Raw genomic sequence first — 8,149 nt, forward strand, 5'->3', positions numbered from 1 at the left:
TGATTAGAAAGTATGAAGTGAGGCTTACCTCATGGTTGAGAACAGCGATGGTTTTGAGTTATCTTCAGGTCTTCTTTAAACACTTACTTCTCTCTAACTTCCAGGCCTTTATAAGCAAGGGGGAATACTCCATTATCCAATGAATACCCAGGTAAGTTTTCTTTTGTGTTGCAGAGGGAGGACATTCCAGTGGGTCAAATGTAAATAGGGCCTTGCCTCTCAAAGCCACAGGTGGTACCAGTTGCAATCTCAGCATAACAATAGGGCTTTTTTGGTAATGTAAACTCTATTCAGAGGTTTAAGCAACAGCTAATCTTAGCAGTTTTGATTATGAAGTAAAATCGGAATGTGTGAGCAGGAGTACTCTATATATTTTATACCTTTCACCTGAGGAATATTTCTGAAATTTAAAATATAGAAGATGCAGACAGCTTGGTTTCAGCTAAAAGCTGTTGTAAGTTAGCATATTCAAAAATGTGCAGGATTTTAAACTTCTTGAGAACTCTATGAACCAATGGTATTGTAGGTTATACATCCCAATGGGTATGTTAACTTCCATATTGTAACTTGCAACTATGAAAGCCAAAATCCAAAGTCACAGGGTATAGAAAAAAGCCACCAAAAAGCACTGTACCAAGGAGCATCTCTTCCTAAATTCTTTGACAGCATTTTGTTTAAAATGATTTAAAAGAATCAGAAAGAGTGTTTAGAAAATAAAACACATTTAACTATGCAAAGCAATAGTCCTGCTTTGATCACTCCGGTCTACCAAAAATAACTCTTGGAAATAATATTGCTATCTAACCCTAAACATAGTTCACAATTGTCAAACCAAGAACCTTGATGATTTTTATGTTGATTCCTAGGTTTCATGAGAAACGTTTTAATGAAATTGAGCTTTCTCCAAGTAACTTCATGAATGTTCTATCCAAGTAAGTCTGGTCACACAATACCCCAAACAGAAGAGCACACTTCCAATACGTCATCACAGAAAAGTGCTCCGTTTGGAGTTTTGCGCGCTAATATGTCTGAAATGGCTGTTAGGGAAAGGCATTGTGGCTGTGGTTGCAGATAATCTGCTTCTCACCATGGTCAAACAAGGTGACACTTACATGTTAAAAAACAAGGTTTTAAAGCCGAGATTTTTCTAATAAGGTACAGTGCTCTGCTTTGACTGAGTTGAAAGCATTGAAAGTAGAGGACTGGCCACTCTGATGCTCCTCATTTCATCTGGAAGGTTTAACCCAGTTCCCACATTGCCCAAAACAGGAAGCACTTTCTCACCAGCAATGGAACACAAGATAGTGCTTTGTTTTGGGTCATGTAAATAGGGACAAAAGTATCCAAGATCTTCTCTTATCTGAAAAAAAATGATTTTGATTAGAAAGTATGAAGTGAGGCTTACCTCATGGTTGAAAACAGCGATGGTTTTGAGTTATCTTCAGGTCTTCTTTAAACACTTACTTCTCTCTAACTTCCAGGCCTTTATAAGCAAGGGGGAATACTCCATTATCCAATGAATACCCAGGTAAGTTTTCTTTTGTGTTGCAGAGGGAGGGCATTCTGGTGGGCCTTGCCTCTCAAAGCCACAGGTGGTACCAGTTGCAATCTCAGCATAACAATAGGGCGTTTTTGGTAATGTAAACTCTATTCAGAGGTTTAAGCAACAGCTAATCTTAGCAGTTTTGATTATGAAGTAAAATCGGAATGTGTGAGCAGGAGAACTCTATATATTTTATACCTTTCACCTGAGGAATATTTCTGAAATTTAAAATATAGAAGATGCAGACAGCTTGGTTTCAGCTGAAAGCTGTTGTAAGTTAGCATATTCAAAAATTTGCAGGATTTTAAACTTCTTGAGAACTCTATGAACCAATGGTATTGTAGGGTATACATCCCAATGGGTATGTTAACTTCCATATTGTAACTTGCAACTATGAAAGCCAAAATCCAAAGTCACAGGGTATAGAAAAAAGCCACCAAAAAGCACTGTACCAAGGAGCATCTCTTCCTAAATTCTTTGACAGCATTTTGTTTAAAATGATTTAAAAGAATCAGAAAGAGTGTTTAGAAAATAAAACACATTTAGCTATGCAAAGCAATAGTCCTGCTTCCATCCCAAATATGTTTCAAATCACTTAACCAATGAAAAAGAATATGAGTATTCACAGTTTAAAGACCAACCAAACAAAAAGCACTCAGTGAAATCCCAACATATAAGAAAGTGCTTTCATTTGACTTATCTGCAGACATAAAAATCACAAGGATAAAAGCAAATTTCCACTTGATCACTCCGGTCTACCAAAAATAACTCTTGGAAATAATATTGCTATCTAACCCTAAACATAGTTCACAATTGTCAAACCAAGAACCTTGATGATTTTCATGTTGATTCCTAGGTTTCATGAGAAACGTTTTAATGAAATTGAGCTTTCTCCAAGTAACTTCATGAATGTTCTATCCAAGTAAGTCTGGTCACACAATACCCCAAACAGAAGAACACACTTCCAATACGTCATCACAGAAAAGTGCTCCGTTTGGAGTTTTGCGCGCTAATATGTCTGAAATGGCTGTTAGGGAAAGGCATTGTGGCTGTGGTTGCAGATAATCTGCTTCTCACCTTGGTCAAACAAGGTGACACTTACATGTTAAAAAACAAGGTTTTAAAGCCGAGATTTTTCTAATAAGGTACAGTGCTCTGCTTTGACTGAGTTGAAAGCATTGAAAGTAGAGGACTGGCCACTCTGATGCTCCTCATTTCATCTGGAAGGTTTAACCCAGTTCCCACATTGCCCAAAACAGGAAGCACTTTCTCACCAGCAATGGAACACAAGATAGTGCTTTGTTTTGGGTCATGTAAATAGGGACAAAAGTATCCAAGATCTTCTCTTATCTGAAAAAAAATGATTTTGATTAGAAAGTATGAAGTGAGGCTTACCTCATGGTTGAGAACAGCAATGGTTTTGAGTTATCTTCAGGTCTTCTTTAAACACGTACTTCTCTCTAACTTCCAGGCCTTTATAAGCAAGGGGGAATACTCCATTATCCAATGAATACCCAGGTAAGTTTTCTTTTGTGTTGCAGAGGGAGGACATTCCAGTGGGTCAAATGTAAATAGGGCCTTGCCTCTCAAAGCCACAGGTGGTACCAGTTGCAATCTCAGCATAACAATAGGGCGTTTTTGGTAATGTAAACTCTATTCAGAGGTTTAAGCAACAGCTAATCTTAGCAGTTTTGATTATGAAGTAAAATCGGAATGTGTGAGCAGGAGAACTCTATATATTTTATACCTTTCACCTGAGGAATATTTCTGAAATTTAAAATATAGAAGATGCAGACAGCTTGGTTTCAGCTAAAAGCTGTTGTAAGTTAGCATATTCAAAAATTTGCAGGATTTTAAACTTCTTGAGAACTCTATGAACCAATGGTATTGTAGGTTATACATCCCAATGGGTATGTTAACTTCCATATTGTAACTTGCAACTATGAAAGCCAAAATCCAAAGTCACAGTGTATAGAAAAAAGCCACCAAAAAGCACTGTACCAAGGAGCATCTCTTCCTAAATTCTTTGACAGCATTTTGTTTAAAATGATTTAAAAGAATCAGAAAGAGTGTTTAGAAAATAAAACACATTTAGCTATGCAAAGCAATAGTCCTGCTTCCATCCCAAATATGTTTCAAATCACTTAACCAATGAAAAAGAATATGAGTATTCACAGTTTAAAGACCAACCAAACAAAAAGCACTCAGTGAAATCCCAACATATAAGAAAGTGCTTTCATTTGACTTATCTGCAGACATAAAAATCACAAGGATAAAAGCAAATTTCCACTTGATCACTCCGGTCTACCAAAAATAACTCTTGGAAATAATATTGCTATCTAACCCTAAACATAGTTCACAATTGTCAAACCAAGAACCTTGATGATTTTCATGTTGATTCCTAGGTTTCATGAGAAACGTTTTAATGAAATTGAGCTTTCTCCAAGTAACGTCATGAATGTTCTATCCAAGTAAGTCTGGTCACACAATACCCCAAACAGAAGAGCACACTTCCAATACGTCATCACAGACAAGTGCTCCGTTTGGAGTTTTGCGCGCTAATATGTCTGAAATGGCTGTTAATGAAAGGCATTGTGGCTGTGGTTGCAGATAATCTGCTTCTCACCTTGGTCAAACAAGGTGACACTTACATGTTAAAAAACAAGGTTTTAAAGCCGAGATTTTTCTAATAAGGTACAGTGCTCTGCTTTGACTGAGTTGAAAGCATTGAAAGTAGAGGACTGGCCACTCTGATGCTCCTCATTTCATCTGGAAGGTTTAACCCAGTTCCCACATTGCCCAAAACAGGAAGCACTTTCTCACCAGCAATGGAACACAAGATAGTGCTTTGTTTTGGGTCATGTAAATAGGGACAAAAGTATCCAAGATCTTCTCTTATCTGAAAAAAAATGATTTTGATTAGAAAGTATGAAGTGAGGCTTACCTCATGTTTGAGAACAGCAATGGTTTTGAGTTATCTTCAGGTCTTCTTTAAACACTTACTTCTCTCTAACTTCCAGGCCTTTATAAGCAAGGGGGAATACTCCATTATCCAATGAATACCCAGGTAAGTTTTCTTTTGTGTTGCAGAGGGAGGACATTCCAGTGGGTCAAATGTAAATAGGGCCTTGCCTCTCAAAGCCACAGGTGGTACCAGTTGCAATCTCAGCATAACAATAGGGCGTTTTTGGTAATGTAAACTCTATTCAGAGGTTTAAGCAACAGCTAATCTTAGCAGTTTTGATTATGAAGTAAAATCCGAATGTGTGAGCAGGAGAACTCTATATATTTTATACCTTTCACCTGAGGAATATTTCTGAAATTTAAAATATAGAAGATGCAGACAGCTTGGTTTCAGCTAAAAGCTGTTGTAAGTTAGCATATTCAAAAATTTGCAGGATTTTAAACTTCTTGAGAACTCTATGAACCAATGGTATTGTAGGTTATACATCCCAATGGGTATGTTAACTTCCATATTGTAACTTGCAACTATGAAAGCCAAAATCCAAAGTCACAGGGTATAGAAAAAAGCCGCCAAAAAGCACTGTACCAAGGAGCATCTCTTCCTAAATTCTTTGACAGCATTTTGTTTAAAATGATTTAAAAGAATCAGAAAGAGTGTTTAGAAAATAAAACACATTTAGCTATGCAAAGCAATAGTCCTGCTTCCATCCCAAATATGTTTCAAATCACTTAACCAATGAAAAAGAATATGAGTATTCACAGTTTAAAGACCAAACAAAAAGCACTCAGTGAAATCCCAACATATAAGAAAGTGCTTTCATTTGACTTATCTGCAGACATAAAAATCACAAGGATAAAAGCAAATTTCCACTTGATCACTCCGGTCTACCAAAAATAACTCTTGGAAATAATATTGCTATCTAACCCTAAACATAGTTCACAATTGTCAAACCAAGAACCTTGATGATTTTTATGTTGATTCCTAGGTTTCATGAGAAACGTTTTAATGAAATTGAGCTTTCTCCAAGTAACTTCATGAATGTTCTATCCAAGTAAGTCTGGTCACACAATACCCCAAACAGAAGAGCACACTTCCAATACGTCATCACAGAAAAGTGCTCCGTTTGGAGTTTTGCGCGCTAATATGTCTGAAATGGATGTTAGGAAAAGGCATTGTGGCTGTGGTTGCAGATAATCTGCTTCTCACCTTGGTCAAACAAGGTGACACTTACATGTTAAAAAACAAGGTTTTAAAGCCGAGATTTTTCTAATAAGGTACAGTGCTCTGCTTTGACTGAGTTGAAAGCATTGAAAGTAGAGGACTGGCCACTCTGATGCTCCTCATTTCATCTGGAAGGTTTAACCCAGTTCCCACATTGCCCAAAACAGGAAGCACTTTCTCACCAGCAATGGAACACAAGATAGTGCTTTGTTTTGGGTCATGTAAATAGGGACAAAAGTATCCAAGATCTTCTCTTATCTGAAAAAAAATGATTTTGATTAGAAATGGTTGAAAACAGCGATGGTTTTGAGTTATCTTCAGGTCTTCTTTAAAAACTTACTTCTCTCTAACTTCCAGGCCTTTATAAGCAAGGGGGAATACTCCATTATCCAATGAATACCCAGGTAAGTTTTCTTTTGTGTTGCAGAGGGAGGACATTCCAGTGGGTCAAATGTAAATAGGGCCTTGCCTCTCAAAGCCACAGGTGGTACCAGTTGCAATCTCAGCATAACAATAGGGCGTTTTTGGTAATGTAAACTCTATTCAGAGGTTTAAGCAACAGCTAATCTTAGCAGTTTTGATTATGAAGTAAAATCCAAATGTGTGAGCAGGAGAACTCTATATATTTTATACCTTTCACCTGAGGAATATTTCTGAAATTTAAAATATAGAAGATGCAGACAGCTTGGTTTCAGCTAAAAGCTGTTGTAAGTTAGCATATTCAAAAATTTGCAGGATTTTAAACTTCTTGAGAACTCTATGAACCAATGGTATTGTAGGTTATACATCCCAATGGGTATGTTAACTTCCATATTGTAACTTGCAACTATGAAAGCCAAAATCCAAAGTCACAGGGTATAGAAAAAAGCCACCAAAAAGCACTGTACCAAGGAGCATCTCTTCCTAAATTCTTTGACAGCATTTTGTTTAAAATGATTTAAAAGAATCAGAAAGAGTGTTTAGAAAATAAAACACATTTAGCTATGCAAAGAAATAGTCCTGCTTCCATCCCAAATATGTTTCAAATCACTTAACCAATGAAAAAGAATATGAGTATTCACAGTTTAAAGACCAACCAAACAAAAAGCACTCAGTGAAATCCCAACATATAAGAAAGTGCTTTCATTTGACTTATCTGCAGACATAAAAATCACAAGGATAAAAGCAAATTTCCACTTGATCACTCCGGTCTACCAAAAATAACTCTTGGAAATAATATTGCTATCTAACCCTAAACATAGTTCACAATTGTCAAACCAAGAACCTTGATGATTTTCATGTTGATTCCTAGGTTTCATGAGAAACGTTTTAATGAAATTGAGCTTTCTCCAAGTAACGTCATGAATGTTCTATCCAAGTAAGTCTGGTCACACAATACCCCAAACAGAAGAGCACACTTCCAATACGTCATCACAGACAAGTGCTCCGTTTGGAGTTTTGCGCGCTAATATGTCTGAAATGGCTGTTAGGGAAAGGCATTGTGGCTGTGGTTGCAGATAATCTGCTTCTCACCTTGGTCAAACAAGGTGACACTTACATGTTAAAAAACAAGGTTTTAAAGCCGAGATTTTTCTAATAAGGTACAGTGCTCTGCTTTGACTGAGTTGAAAGCATTGAAAGTAGAGGACTGGCCACTCTGATGCTCCTCATTTCATCTGGAAGGTTTAACCCAGTTCCCACATTGCCCAAAACAGGAAGCACTTTCTCACCAGCAATGGAACACAAGATAGTGCTTTGTTTTGGGTCATGTAAATAGGGACAAAAGTATCCAAGATCTTCTCTTATCTGAAAAAAAATGATTTTGATTAGAAAGTATGAAGTGAGGCTTACCTCATGGTTGAGAACAGCAATGGTTTTGAGTTATCTTCAGGTCTTCTTTAAACACTTACTTCTCTCTAACTTCCAGGCCTTTATAAGCAAGGGGGAATACTCCATTATCCAATGAATACCCAGGTAAGTTTTCTTTTGTGTTGCAGAGGGAGGACATTCCAGTGGGTCAAATGTAAATAGGGCCTTGCCTCTCAAAGCCACAGGTGGTACCAGTTGCAATCTCAGCATAACAATAGGGCGTTTTTGGTAATGTAAACTCTATTCAGAGGTTTAAGCAACAGCTAATCTTAGCAGTTTTGATTATGAAGTAAAATCCGAATGTGTGAGCAGGAGAACTCTATATATTTTATACCTTTCACCTGATGAATATTTCTGAAATTTAAAATATAGAAGATGCAGACAGTTTGGTTTCAGCTAAAAGCTGTTGTAAGTTAGCATATTCAAAAATTTGCAGGATTTTAAACTTCTTGAGAACTCTATGAACCAATGGTATTGTAGGTTATACATCCCAATGGGTATGTTAACTTCCATATTGTAACTTGCAACTATGAAAGCCAAAATCCAAAGTCACAGGGTATAGAAAAAAGCCA

The sequence above is a fragment of the Staurois parvus genome, unplaced genomic scaffold, assembly GCF_062004578.1.
Source record: "Staurois parvus isolate SC_StPar_1 unplaced genomic scaffold, SC_StPar_1.0 ptg001431l, whole genome shotgun sequence".
NCBI lineage: Eukaryota > Metazoa > Chordata > Amphibia > Anura > Ranidae > Staurois > Staurois parvus.